Source organism: Brassica rapa, chromosome A10, assembly GCF_000309985.2.
Source record: "Brassica rapa cultivar Chiifu-401-42 chromosome A10, CAAS_Brap_v3.01, whole genome shotgun sequence".
NCBI lineage: Eukaryota > Viridiplantae > Streptophyta > Magnoliopsida > Brassicales > Brassicaceae > Brassica > Brassica rapa.
In genome coordinates this window covers 4420204-4436917 of record NC_024804.2, presented here as the reverse complement: position 1 = coordinate 4436917, position 16714 = coordinate 4420204, and the positions used below count along the sequence as shown (strand labels likewise).

At 47.1% G+C, this 16714-nt stretch overlaps 33 non-coding genes across 33 annotated transcripts; all 33 read left to right on the top strand.

The window, feature by feature from the left end:
- The first annotated feature begins 267 nt into the window (after window positions 1–267).
- On the top strand, window positions 268–386 carry LOC117129495. Its single transcript, XR_004453139.1, has one exon. It is a non-coding gene; the product is annotated as a 5S ribosomal RNA (ribosomal RNA).
- A 383-nt stretch (window positions 387–769) lies between these two features.
- LOC117129354 lies at window positions 770–887 on the top strand. The gene has a single exon (XR_004453005.1). It is a non-coding gene; the product is annotated as a 5S ribosomal RNA (ribosomal RNA).
- A 394-nt stretch (window positions 888–1281) lies between these two features.
- Window positions 1282–1399, top strand: LOC117129363. Its single transcript, XR_004453014.1, has one exon. It is a non-coding gene; the product is annotated as a 5S ribosomal RNA (ribosomal RNA).
- A 396-nt stretch (window positions 1400–1795) lies between these two features.
- On the top strand, window positions 1796–1919 carry LOC117129367. The gene has a single exon (XR_004453018.1). It is a non-coding gene; the product is annotated as a 5S ribosomal RNA (ribosomal RNA).
- Window positions 1920–2307: 388 nt separating this feature from the next.
- On the top strand, window positions 2308–2426 carry LOC117129491. Its single transcript, XR_004453135.1, has one exon. It is a non-coding gene; the product is annotated as a 5S ribosomal RNA (ribosomal RNA).
- Window positions 2427–2808: 382 nt separating this feature from the next.
- LOC117129490 lies at window positions 2809–2927 on the top strand. The gene has a single exon (XR_004453134.1). It is a non-coding gene; the product is annotated as a 5S ribosomal RNA (ribosomal RNA).
- Window positions 2928–3311: 384 nt separating this feature from the next.
- LOC117129489 lies at window positions 3312–3430 on the top strand. Its single transcript, XR_004453133.1, has one exon. It is a non-coding gene; the product is annotated as a 5S ribosomal RNA (ribosomal RNA).
- Window positions 3431–3816: 386 nt separating this feature from the next.
- On the top strand, window positions 3817–3934 carry LOC117129353. The gene has a single exon (XR_004453004.1). It is a non-coding gene; the product is annotated as a 5S ribosomal RNA (ribosomal RNA).
- A 389-nt stretch (window positions 3935–4323) lies between these two features.
- Window positions 4324–4442, top strand: LOC117129488. The gene has a single exon (XR_004453132.1). It is a non-coding gene; the product is annotated as a 5S ribosomal RNA (ribosomal RNA).
- A 383-nt stretch (window positions 4443–4825) lies between these two features.
- Window positions 4826–4944, top strand: LOC117129493. The gene has a single exon (XR_004453137.1). It is a non-coding gene; the product is annotated as a 5S ribosomal RNA (ribosomal RNA).
- A 383-nt stretch (window positions 4945–5327) lies between these two features.
- Window positions 5328–5445, top strand: LOC117129352. The gene has a single exon (XR_004453003.1). It is a non-coding gene; the product is annotated as a 5S ribosomal RNA (ribosomal RNA).
- Window positions 5446–5832: 387 nt separating this feature from the next.
- LOC117129351 lies at window positions 5833–5950 on the top strand. Its single transcript, XR_004453002.1, has one exon. It is a non-coding gene; the product is annotated as a 5S ribosomal RNA (ribosomal RNA).
- Window positions 5951–6339: 389 nt separating this feature from the next.
- Window positions 6340–6457, top strand: LOC117129350. Its single transcript, XR_004453001.1, has one exon. It is a non-coding gene; the product is annotated as a 5S ribosomal RNA (ribosomal RNA).
- Window positions 6458–6843: 386 nt separating this feature from the next.
- LOC117129348 lies at window positions 6844–6961 on the top strand. The gene has a single exon (XR_004452999.1). It is a non-coding gene; the product is annotated as a 5S ribosomal RNA (ribosomal RNA).
- Window positions 6962–7352: 391 nt separating this feature from the next.
- Window positions 7353–7471, top strand: LOC117129486. The gene has a single exon (XR_004453130.1). It is a non-coding gene; the product is annotated as a 5S ribosomal RNA (ribosomal RNA).
- A 382-nt stretch (window positions 7472–7853) lies between these two features.
- On the top strand, window positions 7854–7971 carry LOC117129347. The gene has a single exon (XR_004452998.1). It is a non-coding gene; the product is annotated as a 5S ribosomal RNA (ribosomal RNA).
- A 388-nt stretch (window positions 7972–8359) lies between these two features.
- LOC117129346 lies at window positions 8360–8477 on the top strand. The gene has a single exon (XR_004452997.1). It is a non-coding gene; the product is annotated as a 5S ribosomal RNA (ribosomal RNA).
- Window positions 8478–8864: 387 nt separating this feature from the next.
- On the top strand, window positions 8865–8983 carry LOC117129485. The gene has a single exon (XR_004453129.1). It is a non-coding gene; the product is annotated as a 5S ribosomal RNA (ribosomal RNA).
- Window positions 8984–9371: 388 nt separating this feature from the next.
- On the top strand, window positions 9372–9489 carry LOC117129345. Its single transcript, XR_004452996.1, has one exon. It is a non-coding gene; the product is annotated as a 5S ribosomal RNA (ribosomal RNA).
- A 384-nt stretch (window positions 9490–9873) lies between these two features.
- Window positions 9874–9991, top strand: LOC117129344. The gene has a single exon (XR_004452995.1). It is a non-coding gene; the product is annotated as a 5S ribosomal RNA (ribosomal RNA).
- Window positions 9992–10375: 384 nt separating this feature from the next.
- Window positions 10376–10493, top strand: LOC117129514. Its single transcript, XR_004453158.1, has one exon. It is a non-coding gene; the product is annotated as a 5S ribosomal RNA (ribosomal RNA).
- Window positions 10494–10876: 383 nt separating this feature from the next.
- LOC117129513 lies at window positions 10877–10994 on the top strand. The gene has a single exon (XR_004453157.1). It is a non-coding gene; the product is annotated as a 5S ribosomal RNA (ribosomal RNA).
- Window positions 10995–11383: 389 nt separating this feature from the next.
- Window positions 11384–11502, top strand: LOC117129484. The gene has a single exon (XR_004453128.1). It is a non-coding gene; the product is annotated as a 5S ribosomal RNA (ribosomal RNA).
- Window positions 11503–11889: 387 nt separating this feature from the next.
- On the top strand, window positions 11890–12007 carry LOC117129512. Its single transcript, XR_004453156.1, has one exon. It is a non-coding gene; the product is annotated as a 5S ribosomal RNA (ribosomal RNA).
- Window positions 12008–12399: 392 nt separating this feature from the next.
- LOC117129511 lies at window positions 12400–12517 on the top strand. The gene has a single exon (XR_004453155.1). It is a non-coding gene; the product is annotated as a 5S ribosomal RNA (ribosomal RNA).
- Window positions 12518–12902: 385 nt separating this feature from the next.
- On the top strand, window positions 12903–13020 carry LOC117129510. The gene has a single exon (XR_004453154.1). It is a non-coding gene; the product is annotated as a 5S ribosomal RNA (ribosomal RNA).
- A 385-nt stretch (window positions 13021–13405) lies between these two features.
- On the top strand, window positions 13406–13524 carry LOC117129483. Its single transcript, XR_004453127.1, has one exon. It is a non-coding gene; the product is annotated as a 5S ribosomal RNA (ribosomal RNA).
- A 390-nt stretch (window positions 13525–13914) lies between these two features.
- LOC117129389 lies at window positions 13915–14033 on the top strand. The gene has a single exon (XR_004453038.1). It is a non-coding gene; the product is annotated as a 5S ribosomal RNA (ribosomal RNA).
- Window positions 14034–14417: 384 nt separating this feature from the next.
- LOC117129482 lies at window positions 14418–14536 on the top strand. The gene has a single exon (XR_004453126.1). It is a non-coding gene; the product is annotated as a 5S ribosomal RNA (ribosomal RNA).
- Window positions 14537–14924: 388 nt separating this feature from the next.
- LOC117129494 lies at window positions 14925–15043 on the top strand. The gene has a single exon (XR_004453138.1). It is a non-coding gene; the product is annotated as a 5S ribosomal RNA (ribosomal RNA).
- Window positions 15044–15428: 385 nt separating this feature from the next.
- Window positions 15429–15546, top strand: LOC117129508. Its single transcript, XR_004453152.1, has one exon. It is a non-coding gene; the product is annotated as a 5S ribosomal RNA (ribosomal RNA).
- Window positions 15547–15938: 392 nt separating this feature from the next.
- LOC117129481 lies at window positions 15939–16057 on the top strand. Its single transcript, XR_004453125.1, has one exon. It is a non-coding gene; the product is annotated as a 5S ribosomal RNA (ribosomal RNA).
- Window positions 16058–16442: 385 nt separating this feature from the next.
- LOC117129480 lies at window positions 16443–16561 on the top strand. Its single transcript, XR_004453124.1, has one exon. It is a non-coding gene; the product is annotated as a 5S ribosomal RNA (ribosomal RNA).
- Window positions 16562–16714: the final 153 nt, after the last annotated feature.

Genomic DNA, 16714 nt, shown 5'->3' with positions numbered 1-16714 from the left:
TTAAAGACGTCGCGATTTTTCGGCCCCAATTTCAGCCGTTTTGACCCTCAAACGGGCTGCTGAAATTTACGGAGCGTTAAATAGTCGCGATGCGTTTTTTCGAGTGTTTGTTGTTGTTGTTGTTGTTGTGTTTTGTTGTGTTCTACATCAATCTCGACGCACTTTCGTTCGAGAAAAAAAAATGCCAACAAATCTTGTGGGTCCCACGCCATCCACTCGAATTGTCGGAACGAAAAGGACATATGGAATCGCGAGTCATGTACTAACGGGTGCGATCATACCAGCACTAATGCACCGGATCCCATCAGAACTCCGCAGTTAAGCGTGCTTGGGCGAGAGTAGTACTAGGATGGGTGACCTCACGGGAAGTCCTCGTGTTGCACCCTTTTTTATTTTGTTTTTGGATCTAAAACGATTCTAGCTTTGGAAAAACCCCTAACTTTTGAACCGTGAGGAACTACGCCGCCCACAGCACCATTTCGGAAAGGCCCAGAAACCATCAAGGGCGGTTAAAGGACGTCACGATTTTTCGGCCCCAAATTCAGCCGTTTTGACCCTCAAACGGGCTGCTGAAATTTACGGAGCGTAAAATAGTCGCGATGCGTTTTTTCGAGTGTTGTTGTTGTTGTTGTTGTTGTGTTGTGTTCTACATCAATCTCGACGCACTTTCGTTCGAGAAAAAAAATGCCAACAAATCTTGTGGGTCCCACGCCATCCACTCGAATTGTCGGAACGAAAGGACATATGGAATCGCGAGTCATGTACTAACGGGTGCGATCATACCAGCACTAATGCACCGGATCCCATCAGAACTCCGCAGTTAAGCGTGCTTGGGCGAGAGTAGTACTAGGATGGGTGACCTCCGGGAAGTCCTCGTGTTGCACCCCTTTTTTATTTTGTTTTTGGATCTAAAACGATTCTAGCTTTGGAAAATCCATAAATTTTGAACCGTGAGGAACTACGCCGCCCACAGCACCATTTCGGAAAGGCCCAGAAACCATCAAGGGCGGTTAAAGGACGTCGCGATTTTTCGGCCCCAAATTCAGCCGTTTTGACCCTCAAACGGGCTGCTGAAATTTACGGAGCGTAAAATAGTCGCGATGCGTTTTTTCGAATGTTTGTTGTTGTTGTTGTTGTTGTTGTTGTTGTTGTTGTGTTCTACATCAATCTCGACGCACTTTCGTTCGAGAAAAAAAATGCCAACAAATCTTGTGGGTCCCACGCCATCCACTCGAATTGTCGGAACGAAAGGACATATGGAATCGCGAGTCATGTATTAACGGGTGTGATCATACCAGCACTAATGCACCGGATCCCATCAGAACTCCGCAGTTAAGCGTGCTTGGGCGAGAGTAGTACCAGGAAGGGTGACCTCCGGGAAGTCCTCGTGTTGCACCCCTTTTTTTATTTTGTTTTTGGATCTAAAACGATTCTAGCTTTGGAAAACCCATAACTTTACCCTTTTGAACCGTGAGGAACTACGCCGCCCACAGCACCATTTCGGAAAGGCCCAGAAACCATCAAGGGCGGTTAAAGGACGTCGCGATTTTTCGGCCCCAAATTCAGCCGTTTTGACCCTCAAACGGGCTGCTGAAATTTACGGAGCGTAAAATAGTCGCGATGCGTTTTTCGAGTGTTTGTTTGTTGTTGTTGTTGTTGTTTGTTGTGTTCTACATCAATCTCGACGCACTTTCGTTCGAGAAAAAAAAAATGCCAACAAATCTTGTGGGTCCCACGCCATCCACTCGAATTGTCGGAACGAAAGGACATATGGAATCGCGAGTCATGTACTAACGGGTGCGATCATACCAGCACTAATGCACCGGATCCCATCAGAACTCCGCAGTTAAGCGTGCTGGGCGAGAGTAGTAGTAGTACTAGGATGGGTGACCTCCCGGGAAGTCCTCGTGTTGCACCCCTTTTTATTTTGTTTTTGGATCTAAAACGATTCTAGCTTTGGAAAACCCATAACTTTTGAACCGTGAGGAACTACGCCGCCCACAGCACCATTTCGGAAAGGCCAAGAAACCATCAAGGGCGATTAAAGGACGTCGCAATTTTTCGGCCCCAAATTCAGCCGTTTTGACCTCCAAACGGGCTGCTGAAATTTACGGAGCGTAAATTAGTCGCGATGCGTTTTTTCGAGTGTTTTTTGTTGTTGTTGTTGTTGTTGTTGTTGTGTTCTACATAAATCTCGACGCACTTTTGTTCGAGAAAAAAAAATGCCAACAAATCTTGTGGGTCCCACGCCATCCACTCGAATTGTCGGAACGAAAGGACATATGGAATCACGAGTCATGTACTAACGGGTGCGATCATACCAGCACTAATGCACCGGATCCCATCAGAACTCCGCAGTTAAGCGTGCTTGGGCGAGAGTAGTACTAGGATGGGTGACCTCCCGGGAAGTCCTCGTGTTGCACCCCTTTTTTATTTTGTTTTTGGATCTAAAACGATTCTAGCTTTGGAAAACCCATAACTTTTGAACCGTGAGGAACTACGCCGCCCACAGCACCATTTCGGAAAGGCCAGAAACCATCAAGGGCGGTTAAAGGACGTCGCGATTTTTCGGCCCCAAATTCAGCCGTTTTGACCCTCAAACGGGCTGCTGAAATTTACGGAGCGTAAAATAGTCGCGATGCGTTTTTTCGAGTGTTTGTTGTTGTTGTTGTTGTTGTTGTGTTCTACATCAATCTCGACGCACTTTCGTTCGAGAAAAAAAAATGCCAACAAATCTTGTGGGTCCCACGCCATCCACTCGAATTGTCGGAACGAAAGGACATATGGAATCGCGAGTCATGTACTAACGGGTGCGATCATACCAGCACTAATGCACCGGATCCCATCAGAACTCCGCAGTTAAGCGTGCTTGGGCGAGAGTAGTACTAGGATGGGTGACCTCCCGGGAAGTCCTCGTGTTGCACCCCTTTTTTATTTTGTTTTTGGATCTAAAACGATTCTAGCTTTGGAAAACCCATAACTTTTGAACCGTGAGGAACTACGCCGCCCACAGCACCATTTCGGAAAGGCCAAGAAACCATCAAGGGCGGTTAAAGGACGTCGCGATTTTTCGGCCCCAAATTCAGCCGTTTTGACCCTCAAACGGGCTGCTGAAATTTACGGAGCGTAAAATAGTCGCGATGCGTTTTTTCGAGTGTTTGTTGTTGTTGTTGTTGTGTTGTTGTGTTCTACATCAATCTCGACGCACTTTTGTTCGAGAAAAAAAATGCCAACAAATCTTGTGGGTCCCACGCCATCCACTCGAATTGTCGGAACGAAAGGACATATGGAATCGCGAGTCATGTACTAACGGGTGCGATCATACCAGCACTAATGCACCGGATCCCATCAGAACTCCGCAGTTAAGCGTGCTTGGGCGAGAGTAGTACTAGGATGGGTGACCTCCCGGGAAGTCCTCGTGTTGCACCCCTTTTTTATTTTGTTTTTGGATCTAAAACGATTCTAGCTTTGGAAAACCCATAACTTTTGAACCGTGAGGAACTACGCCGCCCACAGCACCATTTCGGAAAGGCCAAGAAACCATCAAGGGCGGTTAAAGGACGTCGCGATTTTTCGGCCCCAAATTCAGCCGTTTTGACCCTCAAACGGGCTGCTGAAATTTACGGAGCGTAAAATAGTCGCGATGCGTTTTTTCGAGTGTTTGTTGTTGTTGTTGTTGTTGTTGTTGTGTTCTACATCAATCTCGACGCACTTTCGTTCGAGAAAAAAAAATGCCAACAAATCTTGTGGGTCCCACGCCATCCACTCGAATTGTCGGAACGAAAGGACATATGGAATCGCGAGTCATGTACTAACGGGTGCGATCATACCAGCACTAATGCACCGGATCCCATCAGAACTCCGCAGTTAAGCGTGCTTGGGCGAGAGTAGTACTAGGATGGGTGACCTCCGGGAAGTCCTCGTGTTGCACCCCTTTTTTATTTTGTTTTTGGATCTAAAACGATTCTAGCTTTGGAAAACCCATAACTTTTGAACCGTGAGGAACTACGCCGCCCACAGCACCATTTCGGAAAGGCCAGAAACCATCAAGGGCGGTTAAAGGACGTCGCGATTTTTCGGCCCCAAATTCAGCCGTTTTGACCCTCAAACGGGCTGCTGAAATTTACGGAGCGTAAAATAGTCGCGATGCGTTTTTTCGAGTGTTTGTGTTGTTGTTGTTGTTGTTGTTGTTGTTGTGTTCTACATCAATCTCGACGCACTTTGTTCGAGAAAAAAAAATGCCAACAAATCTTGTGGGTCCCACGCCATCCACTCGAATTGTCGGAACGAAAGGACATATGGAATCGCGAGTCATGTACTAACGGGTGCGATCATACCAGCACTAATGCACCGGATCCCATCAGAACTCCGCAGTTAAGCGTGCTTGGGCGAGAGTAGTACTAGGATGGGTGACCTCCCGGGAAGTCCTCGTGTTGCACCCCTTTTTTATTTTGTTTTTGGATCTAAAACGATTCTAGCTTTGGAAAACCCATAACTTTTGAACCGTGAGGAACTACGCCGCCCACAGCACCATTTCAGAAAGGCCAAGAAACCATCAAGGGCGGTTGAAGGACGTCGCGATTTTTCGGCCCCAAATTCAGCCGTTTTGACCCTCAAACGGGCTGCTGAAATTTACGGAGCGTAAAATAGTCGCGATGCGTTTTTTCGAGTGTTGTTTGTTTTTGTTGTTGTTGTTGTGTTCTACATCAATCTCGACACACTTTCGTTCGAGAAAAAAAAATGCCAACAAATCTTGTGGGTCCCACGCCATCCACTCGAATTGTCGGAACGAAAGGACATATGGAATCGCGAGTCATGTACTAACGGGTGCGATCATACCAGCACTAATGCTCCGGATCCCATCAGAACTCCGCAGTTAAGCGTGCTTGGGCGAGAGTAGTACTAGGATGGGTGACCTCCTGGGAAGTCCTCGTGTTGCACCCCTTTTTTATTTTGTTTTTGGATCTAAAACGATTCTAGCTTTGGAAAACCCATAACTTTTGAACCGTGAGGAACTACGCCGCCCACAGCACCATTTCGGAAAGGCCAAGAAACCATCAAGGGCGGTTAAAGGACGTCGCGATTTTTCGGCCCCAAATTCAGCCGTTTTGACCCTCAAACGGGCTGCTGAAATTTACGGAGCGTAAAATAGTCGCGATGCGTTTTTTCGAGTGTGTTGTTGTTGTTGTTGTTGTTGTTGTGTTCTACATCAATCTCGACGCACTTTCGTTCGAGAAAAAAAATGCCAACAAATCTTGTGGGTCCCACGCCATCCACTCGAATTGTCGGAACGAAAGGACATATGGAATCGCGAGTCATGTACTAACGGGTGCGATCATACCAGCACTAATGCACCGGATCCCATCAGAACTCCGCAGTTAAGCGTGCTTGGGCGAGAGTAGTACTAGGATGGGTGACCTCCGGGAAGTCCTCGTGTTGCACCCCTTTTTTATTTTGTTTTTGGATCTAAAACGATTCTAGCTTTGGAAAACCCATAACTTTTGAACCGTGAGGAACTACGCCGCCCACAGCACCATTTCGGAAAGGCCAAGAAACCATCAAGGGCGGTTAAAGGACGTCGCGATTTTTCGGCCCCAAATTCAGCCGTTTTGACCCTCAAACGGGCTGCTGAAATTTACGGAGCGTAAAATAGTCGCGATGCGTTTTTTCGAGTGTGTTGTTGTTGTTGTTGTTGTTGTTGTTGTGTTCTACATCAATCTCGACGCACTTTCGTTCGAGAAAAAAAAATGCCAACAAATCTTGTGGGTCCCACGCCATCCACTCGAATTGTCGGAACGAAAGGACATATGGAATCGCGAGTCATGTACTAACGGGTGCGATCATACCAGCACTAATGCACCGGATCCCATCAGAACTCCGCAGTTAAGCGTGCTTGGGCGAGAGTAGTACTAGGATGGGTGACCTCCGGGAAGTCCTCGTGTTGCACCCCTTTTTTATTTTGTTTTTGGATCTAAAACGATTCTAGCTTTGGAAAACCCATAACTTTTGAACCGTGAGGAACTACGCCGCCCACAGCACCTATTCGGAAAGGACCAGAAACCATCAAGGGCGGTTAAAGGACGTCACGATTTTTCGGCCCCAAATTCAGCCGTTTTGACCCTCAAACAGGCTGCTGAAATTTACGGAGCGTAAAATAGTCGCGATGCGGTTTTTCGAGTGTTTGTTGTTGTTGTTGTTGTTGTTGTTGTTGTGTTCTACATCAATCTCGACGCACTTTCGTTCGAGAAAAAAAAATGCCAACAAATCTTGTGGGTCCCACGCCATCCACTCGAATTGTCGGAACGAAAGGACATATGGAATCGCGAGTCATGTACTAACGGGTGCGATCATACCAGCACTAATGCACCGGATCCCATCAGAACTCCGCAGTTAAGCGTGCTTGGGCGAGAGTAGTACTAGGATGGGTGACCTCCGGGAAGTCCTCGTGTTGCACCCCTTTTTTATTTTGTTTTTGGATCTAAAACGATTCTAGCTTTGGAAAACCCATAACTTTTGAACCGTGAGGAACTACGCCGCCCACAGCACCATTTCGGAAAGGCCAGAAACCATCAAGGGCGGTTAAAGGACGTCGCGATTTTTCGGCCCCAAATTCAGCCGTTTTGACCCTCAAACGGGCTGCTGAAATTTACGGAGCGTAAAATAGTCGCGATGCGTTTTTTCGAGTGTGTTGTTGTTGTTGTTGTTGTTGTTGTTGTGTTCTACATCAATCTCGACGCACTTTCGTTCGAGAAAAAAAAATGCCAACAAATCTTGTGGGTCCCACGCCATCCACTCGAATTGTCGGAACGAAAGGACATATGGAATCGCGAGTCATGTACTAACGGGTGCGATCATACCAGCACTAATGCACCGGATCCCATCAGAACTCCGCAGTTAAGCGTGCTTGGGCGAGAGTAGTACTAGGATGGGTGACCTCCGGGAAGTCCTCGTGTTGCACCCCTTTTTTATTTTGTTTTTGGATCTAAAACGATTCTAGCTTTGGAAAACCCATAACTTTTGAACCGTGAGGAACTACGCCGCCCACAGCACCATTTCGGAAAGGCCAAGAAACCATCAAGGGCGGTTAAAGGACGTCGCGATTTTTCGGCCCCAAATTCAGCCGTTTTGACCCTCAAACGGGCTGCTGAAATTTACGGAGCGTAAAATAGTCGCGATGCGTTTTTTCGAGTGTTTGTTGTTGTTGTTGTTGTTGTTGTTGTTGTTGTGTTCTACATCAATCTCGACGCACTTTGTTCGAGAAAAAAAAATGCCAACAAATCTTGTGGGTCCCACGCCATCCACTCGAATTGTCGGAACGAAAGGACATATGGAATCGCGAGTCATGTACTAACGGGTGCGATCATACCAGCACTAATGCACCGGATCCCATCAGAACTCCGCAGTTAAGCGTGCTTGGGCGAGAGTAGTACTAGGATGGGTGACCTCCCGGGAAGTCCTCGTGTTGCACCCCTTTTTTATTTTGTTTTTGGATCTAAAACGATTCTAGCTTTGGAAAACCCATAACTTTTGAACCGTGAGGAACTACGCCGCCCACAGCACCATTTCGGAAAGGCCAAGAAACCATCAAGGGCGGTTAAAGGACGTCGCGATTTTTCGGCCCCAAATTCAGCCGTTTTGACCCTCAAACGGGCTGCTGAAATTTACGGAGCGTAAAATAGTCGCGATGCGTTTTTTCGAGTGTTTGTTGTTGTTGTTGTTGTTGTTGTGTTCTACATCAATCTCGACGCACTTTGTTCGAGAAAAAAAAATGCCAACAAATCTTGTGGGTCCCACGCCATCCACTCGAATTGTCGGAACGAAAGGACATATGGAATCGCGAGTCATGTACTAACGGGTGCGATCATACCAGCACTAATGCACCGGATCCCATCAGAACTCCGCAGTTAAGCGTGCTTGGGCGAGAGTAGTACTAGGATGGGTGACCTCCGGGAAGTCCTCGTGTTGCACCCCTTTTTTATTTTGTTTTTGGATCTAAAACGATTCTAGCTTTGGAAAACCCATAACTTTTGAACCGTGAGGAACTACGCCGCCCACAGCACCATTTCGGAAAGGCCAAGAAACCATCAAGGGCGGTTAAAGGACGTCGCGATTTTTCGGCCCCAAATTCAGCCGTTTTGACCCTCAAACGGGCTGCTGAAATTTACGGAGCGTAAAATAGTCGCGATGCGTTTTTTCGAGTGTTGTTGTTGTTGTTGTTGTTGTTGTTGTTGTGTTCTACATCAATCTCGACGCACTTTTGTTCGAGAAAAAAAAATGCCAACAAATCTTGTGGGTCCCACGCCATCCACTCGAATTGTCGGAACGAAAGGACATATGGAATCGCGAGTCATGTACTAACGGGTGCGATCATACCAGCACTAATGCACCGGATCCCATCAGAACTCCGCAGTTAAGCGTGCTTGGGCGAGAGTAGTACTAGGATGGGTGACCTCCGGGAAGTCCTCGTGTTGCACCCCTTTTTTATTTTGTTTTTGGATCTAAAACGATTCTAGCTTTGGAAAACCCATAACTTTTGAACCGTGAGGAACTACGCCGCCCACAGCACCATTTCGGAAAGGCCAAGAAACCATCAAGGGCGGTTAAAGGACGTCGCGATTTTTCGGCCCCAAATTCAGCCGTTTTGACCCTCAAACGGGCTGCTGAAATTTACGGAGCGTAAAATAGTCGCGATGCGTTTTTTCGAGTGTTTGTTGTTGTTGTTGTTGTTGTTGTTGTGTTCTACATCAATCTCGACGCACTTTTCGTTCGAGAAAAAAAAATGCCAACAAATCTTGTGGGTCCCACGCCATCCACTCGAATTGTCGGAACGAAAGGACATATGGAATCGCGAGTCATGTACTAACGGGTGCGATCATACCAGCACTAATGCACCGGATCCCATCAGAACTCCGCAGTTAAGCGTGCTTGGGCGAGAGTAGTACTAGGATGGGTGACCTCCCGGGAAGTCCTCGTGTTGCACCCCTTTTTTATTTTGTTTTTGGATCTAAAACGATTCTAGCTTTGGAAAACCCATAACTTTTGAACCGTGAGGAACTACGCCGCCCACAGCACCATTTCGGAAAGGCCAAGAAACCATCAAGGGCGGTTAAAGGACGTCGCGATTTTTCGGCCCCAAATTCAGCCGTTTTGACCCTCAAACGGGCTGCTGAAATTTACGGAGCGTAAAATAGTCGCGATGCGTTTTTTCGAGTGTTTGTTGTTGTTGTTGTTGTTGTTGTTGTTGTGTTCTACATCAATCTCGACGCACTTTGTTCGAGAAAAAAAAATGCCAACAAATCTTGTGGGTCCCACGCCATCCACTCGAATTGTCGGAACGAAAGGACATATGGAATCGCGAGTCATGTACTAACGGGTGCGATCATACCAGCACTAATGCACCGGATCCCATCAGAACTCCGCAGTTAAGCGTGCTTGGGCGAGAGTAGTACTAGGATGGGTGACCTCCGGGAAGTCCTCGTGTTGCACCCCTTTTTTATTTTGTTTTTGGATCTAAAACGATTCTAGCTTTGGAAAACCCATAACTTTTGAACCGTGAGGAACTACGCCGCCCACAGCACCATTTCGGAAAGGCCAAGAAACCATCAAGGGCGGTTAAAGGACGTCGCGATTTTTCGGCCCCAAATTCAGCCGTTTTGACCCTCAAACGGGCTGCTGAAATTTACGGAGCGTAAAATAGTCGCGATGCGTTTTTTCGAGTGTTGTTGTTGTTGTTGTTGTTGTTGTTGTGTTCTACATCAATCTCGACGCACTTTGTTCGAGAAAAAAAAATGCCAACAAATCTTGTGGGTCCCACGCCATCCACTCGAATTGTCGGAACGAAAGGACATATGGAATCGCGAGTCATGTACTAACGGGTGCGATCATACCAGCACTAATGCACCGGATCCCATCAGAACTCCGCAGTTAAGCGTGCTTGGGCGAGAGTAGTACTAGGATGGGTGACCTCCGGGAAGTCCTCGTGTTGCACCCCTTTTTTATTTTGTTTTTGGATCTAAAACGATTCTAGCTTTGGAAAACCCATAACTTTTGAACCGTGAGGAACTACGCCGCCCACAGCACCATTTCGGAAAGGCCAAGAAACCATCAAGGGCGGTTAAAGGACGTCGCGATTTTTCGGCCCCAAATTCAGCCGTTTTGACCCTCAAACGGGCTGCTGAAATTTACGGAGCGTAAAATAGTCGCGATGCGTTTTTTCGAGTGTGTTGTTGTTGTTGTTGTTGTTGTTGTGTTCTACATCAATCTCGACGCACTTTCGTTCGAGAAAAAAAAATGCCAACAAATCTTGTGGGTCCCACGCCATCCACTCGAATTGTCGGAACGAAAGGACATATGGAATCGCGAGTCATGTACTAACGGGTGCGATCATACCAGCACTAATGCACCGGATCCCATCAGAACTCCGCAGTTAAGCGTGCTTGGGCGAGAGTAGTACTAGGATGGGTGACCTCCGGGAAGTCCTCGTGTTGCACCCCTTTTTTATTTTGTTTTTGGATCTAAAACGATTCTAGCTTTGGAAAACCCATAACTTTTGAACCGTGAGGAACTACGCCGCCCACAGCACCATTTCGGAAAGGCCAAGAAACCATCAAGGGCGGTTAAAGGACGTCGCGATTTTTCGGCCCCAAATTCAGCCGTTTTGACCCTCAAACGGGCTGCTGAAATTTACGGAGCGTAAAATAGTCGCGATGCGTTTTTTCGAGTGTTTGTTGTTGTTGTTGTTGTTGTTGTGTTCTACATCAATCTCGACGCACTTTTGTTCGAGAAAAAAAAATGCCAACAAATCTTGTGGGTCCCACGCCATCCACTCGAATTGTCGGAACGAAAGGACATATGGAATCGCGAGTCATGTACTAACGGGTGCGATCATACCAGCACTAATGCACCGGATCCCATCAGAACTCCGCAGTTAAGCGTGCTTGGGCGAGAGTAGTACTAGGATGGGTGACCTCCGGGAAGTCCTCGTGTTGCACCCCTTTTTTATTTTGTTTTTGGATCTAAAACGATTCTAGCTTTGGAAAACCCATAACTTTTGAACCGTGAGGAACTACGCCGCCCACAGCACCATTTCGGAAAGGCCAAGAAACCATCAAGGGCGGTGAAAGGACATCACTATTTTTCGGCCCCAAATTCAGCCGTTTTGACCCTCAAACGGGCTGCTGAAATTTACGGAGCGTAAAATAGTCGCGATGCGGTTTTTCGAGTGTTTGTTGTTGTTGTTGTTGTTGTTGTTGTTGTGTTCTACATCAATCTCGACGCACTTTCGTTCGAGAAAAAAAAATGCCAACAAATCTTGTGGGTCCCACGCCATCCACTCGAATTGTCGGAACGAAAGGACATATGGAATCGCGAGTCATGTACTAACGGGTGCGATCATACCAGCACTAATGCACCGGATCCCATCAGAACTCCGCAGTTAAGCGTGCTTGGGCGAGAGTAGTACTAGGATGGGTGACCTCCCGGGAAGTCCTCGTGTTGCACCCCTTTTTTATTTTGTTTTTGGATCTAAAACGATTCTAGCTTTGGAAAACCCATAACTTTTGAACCGTGAGGAACTACGCCGCCCACAGCACCATTTCAGAAAGGCCAAGAAACCATCAAGGGCGGTTGAAGGACGTCGCGATTTTTCGACCCCAAATTCAGCCGTTTTGACCTCCAAACGGGCTGCTGAAATTTACGGAGCGTAAAATAGTCGCGATGCGTTTTTTCGAGTGTTTTGTTGTTGTTGTTGTTGTTGTTGTTGTGTTCTACATCAATCTCGACGCACTTTTGTTCGAGAAAAAAAAATGCCAACAAATCTTGTGGGTCCCACGCCATCCACTCGAATTGTCGGAACGAAAGGACATATGGAATCGCGAGTCATGTACTAACGGGTGCGATCATACCAGCACTAATGCACCGGATCCCATCAGAACTCCGCAGTTAAGCGTGCTTGGGCGAGAGTAGTACTAGGATGGGTGACCTCCGGGAAGTCCTCGTGTTGCACCCCTTTTTTATTTTGTTTTTGGATCTAAAACGATTCTAGCTTTGGAAAACCCATAACTTTTGAACCGTGAGGAACTACGCCGCCCACAGCACCATTTCGGAAAGGCCAAGAAACCATCAAGGGCGGTTAAAGGACGTCGCGATTTTTCGGCCCCAAATTCAGCCGTTTTGACCCTCAAACGGGCTGCTGAAATTTACGGAGCGTAAAATAGTCGCGATGCGTTTTTTCGAGTGTTTGTTGTTGTTGTTGTTGTTGTTGTTGTTGTTGTGTTCTACATCAATCTCGACGCACTTTTGTTCGAGAAAAAAAAATGCCAACAAATCTTGTGGGTCCCACGCCATCCACTCGAATTGTCGGAACGAAAGGACATATGGAATCGCGAGTCATGTACTAACGGGTGCGATCATACCAGCACTAATGCACCGGATCCCATCAGAACTCCGCAGTTAAGCGTGCTTGGGCGAGAGTAGTACTAGGATGGGTGACCTCCGGGAAGTCCTCGTGTTGCACCCCTTTTTTATTTTGTTTTTGGATCTAAAACGATTCTAGCTTTGGAAAACCCATAACTTTTGAACCGTGAGGAACTACGCCGCCCACAGCACCATTTCGGAAAGGCCAAGAAACCATCAAGGGCGGTTAAAGGACGTCGCGATTTTTCGGCCCCAAATTCAGCCGTTTTGACCCTCAAACGGGCTGCTGAAATTTACGGAGCGTAAAATAGTCGCGATGCGTTTTTTCGAGTGTTGTTGTTGTTGTTGTTGTTGTTGTTGTGTTCTACATCAATCTCGACGCACTTTTGTTCGAGAAAAAAAAATGCCAACAAATCTTGTGGGTCCCACGCCATCCACTCGAATTGTCGGAACGAAAGGACATATGGAATCGCGAGTCATGTACTAACGGGTGCGATCATACCAGCACTAATGCACCGGATCCCATCAGAACTCCGCAGTTAAGCGTGCTTGGGCGAGAGTAGTACTAGGATGGGTGACCTCCGGGAAGTCCTCGTGTTGCACCCCTTTTTATTTTGTTTTTGGATCTAAAACGATTCTAGCTTTGGAAAACCCATAACTTTTGAACCGTGAGGAACTACGCCGCCCACAGCACCATTTCGGAAAGGCCAAGAAACCATCAAGGGCGGTTAAAGGACGTCGCGATTTTTCGGCCCCAAATTCAGCCGTTTTGACCCTCAAACGGGCTGCTGAAATTTACGGAGCGTAAAATAGTCGCGATGCGTTTTTTCGAGTGTTTGTTGTTGTTGTTGTTGTTGTTGTTGTGTTCTACATCAATCTCGACGCACTTTTGTTCGAGAAAAAAAAATGCCAACAAATCTTGTGGGTCCCACGCCATCCACTCGAATTGTCGGAACGAAAGGACATATGGAATCGCGAGTCATGTACTAACGGGTGCGATCATACCAGCACTAATGCACCGGATCCCATCAGAACTCCGCAGTTAAGCGTGCTTGGGCGAGAGTAGTACTAGGATGGGTGACCTCCCGGGAAGTCCTCGTGTTGCACCCCTTTTTTATTTTGTTTTTGGATCTAAAACGATTCTAGCTTTGGAAAACCCATAACTTTTGAACCGTGAGGAACTACGCCGCCCACAGCACCATTTCGGAAAGGCCCAGAAACCATCAAGGGCGGTTAAAGGACGTCGCGATTTTTCGGCCCCAAATTCAGCCGTTTTGACCCTCAAACGGGCTGCTGAAATTTACGGAGCGTAAAATAGTCGCGATGCGTTTTTTCGAGTGTTTTTTTGTTGTTGTTGTTGTTGTTGTTGTTGTGTTCTACATCAATCTCGACGCACTTTTGTTCGAGAAAAAAAAATGCCAACAAATCTTGTGGGTCCCACGCCATCCACTCGAATTGTCGGAACGAAAGGACATATGGAATCGCGAGTCATGTACTAACGGGTGCGATCATACCAGCACTAATGCACCGGATCCCATCAGAACTCCGCAGTTAAGCGTGCTTGGGCGAGAGTAGTACTAGGATGGGTGACCTCCTGGGAAGTCCTCGTGTTGCACCCCTTTTTTATTTTGTTTTTGGATGTAAAACGATTCTAGGTTTGGAAAACCCATAACTTTTGAACCGTGAGGAACTACGCCGCCCACAGCACCATTTCGGAAAGGCCAAGAAACCATCAAGGGCGGTTAAAGGACGTCGCGATTTTTCGGCCCCAAATTCAGCCGTTTTGACCCTCAAACGGGCTGCTGAAATTTACGGAGCGTAAAATAGTCGCGATGCGTTTTTTCGAGTGTTGTTGTTGTTGTTGTTGTTGTTGTTGTGTTCTACATCAATCTCGACGCACTTTCGTTCGAGAAAAAAAATGCCAACAAATCTTGTGGGTCCCACGCCATCCACTCGAATTGTCGGAACGAAAGGACATATGGAATCGCGAGTCATGTACTAACGGGTGCGATCATACCAGCACTAATGCACCGGATCCCATCAGAACTCCGCAGTTAAGCGTGCTTGGGCGAGAGTAGTACTAGGATGGGTGACCTCCCGGGAAGTCCTCGTGTTGCACCCCTTTTTTATTTTGTTTTTGGATCTAAAACGATTCTAGCTTTGGAAAATCCATAACTTTTGAACCGTGAGGAACTACGCCGCCCACAGTACCATTTCGGAAAGGCCCAGAAACCATCAAGGGCGGTTAAAGGACGTCGCGATTTTTCGGCCCCAAATTCAGCCGTTTTGACCCTCAAACGGGCTGCTGAAATTTACGGAGCGTAAAATAGTCGCGATGCGTTTTTTCGAATGTTTTATGTTGTTGTTGTTGTTGTTGTTGTTGTGTTCTACATCAATCTCGACGCCCTTTCGTTCGAGAAAAAAAATGCCAACAAATCTTGTGGGTCCCACGCCATCCACTCGAATTGTCGGAACGAAAGGACATATGGAATCGCGAGTCATGTACTAACGGGTGCGATCATACCAGCACTAATGCACCGGATCCCATCAGAACTCCGCAGTTAAGCGTGCTTGGGCGAGAGTAGTACTAGGATGGGTGACCTCCCGGGAAGTCCTCGTGTTGCACCCTTTTTTATTTTGTTTTTGGATCTAAAACGATTCTAGCTTTGGAAAACCCATAACTTTTGAACCGTGAGGAACTACGCCGCCCACAGCACCATTTCGGAAAGGCCAAGAAACCATCAAGGGCGGTTAAAGGACGTCGCGATTTTTCGGCACCAATTTCAGCCGTTTTGACCCTCAAACGGGCTGCTGAAATTTACGGAGCGTAAAATAGTCGCGATGCGTTTTTTCGAGTGTTTGTTGTTGTTGTTGTTGTTGTTGTTGTGTTCTACATCAATCTCGACGCACTTTCGTTCGAGAAAAAAAAATGCCAACAAATCTTGTGGGTCCCACGCCATCCACTCGAATTGTCGGAACGAAAGGACATATGGAATCGCGAGTCATGTACTAACGGGTGCGATCATACCAGCACTAATGCACCGGATCCCATCAGAACTCCGCAGTTAAGCGTGCTTGGGCGAGAGTAGTACTAGGATGGGTGACCTCCGGGAAGTCCTCGTGTTGCACCCCTTTTTTATTTTGTTTTTGGATCTAAAACGATTCTAGCTTTGGAAAACCCATAACTTTTGAACCGTGAGGAACTACGCCGCCCACAGCACCATTTCGGAAAGGCCAAGAAACCATCAAGGGCGGTTAAAGGACGTCGCGATTTTTCGGCCCCAAATTCAGCCGTTTTGACCCTCAAACGGGCTGCTGAAATTTACGGAGCGTAAAATAGTCGCGATGCGTTTTTTCGAGTGTTTGTTGTTGTTGTTGTTGTTGTTGTTGTTGTTGTGTTCTACATCAATCTCGACGCACTTTTGTTCGAGAAAAAAAAATGCCAACAAATCTTGTGGGTCCCACGCCATCCACTCGAATTGTCGGAACGAAAGGACATATGGAATCGCGAGTCATGTACTAACGGGTGCGATCATACCAGCACTAATGCACCGGATCCCATCAGAACTCCGCAGTTAAGCGTGCTTGGGCGAGAGTAGTACTAGGATGGGTGACCTCCCGGGAAGTCCTCGTGTTGCACCCCTTTTTTATTTTGTTTTTGGATCTAAAACGATTCTAGCTTTGGAAAACCCATAACTTTTGAACCGTGAGGAACTACGCCGCCCACAGCACCATTTCGGAAAGGCCAGAAACCATCAAGGGCGGTTAAAGGACGTCGCGATTTTTCGGCCCCAAATTCAGCCGTTTTGACCCTCAAACGGGCTGCTGAAATTTACGGAGCGTAAAATAGTCGCGATGCGTTTTTTCGAGTGTTTGTTGTTGTTGTTGTTGTTGTTGTTGTGTTCTACATCAATCTCGACGCACTTTCGTTCGAGAAAAAAAAATGCCAACAAATCTTGTGGGTCCCACGCCATCCACTCGAATTGTCGGAACGAAAGGACATATGGAATCGCGAGTCATGTACTAACGGGTGCGATCATACCAGCACTAATGCACCGGATCCCATCAGAACTCCGCAGTTAAGCGTGCTTGGGCGAGAGTAGTACTAGGATGGGTGACCTCCCGGGAAGTCCTCGTGTTGCACCCCTTTTTATTTTGTTTTTGGATCTAAAACGATTCTAGCTTTGGAAAACCCATAACTTTTGAACCGTGAGGAACTACGCCGCCCACAGCACCATTTCGGAAAGGCCAAGAAACCATCAAGGGCGGTTGAAGGACGTCGCGATTTTTCGGCCCCAAA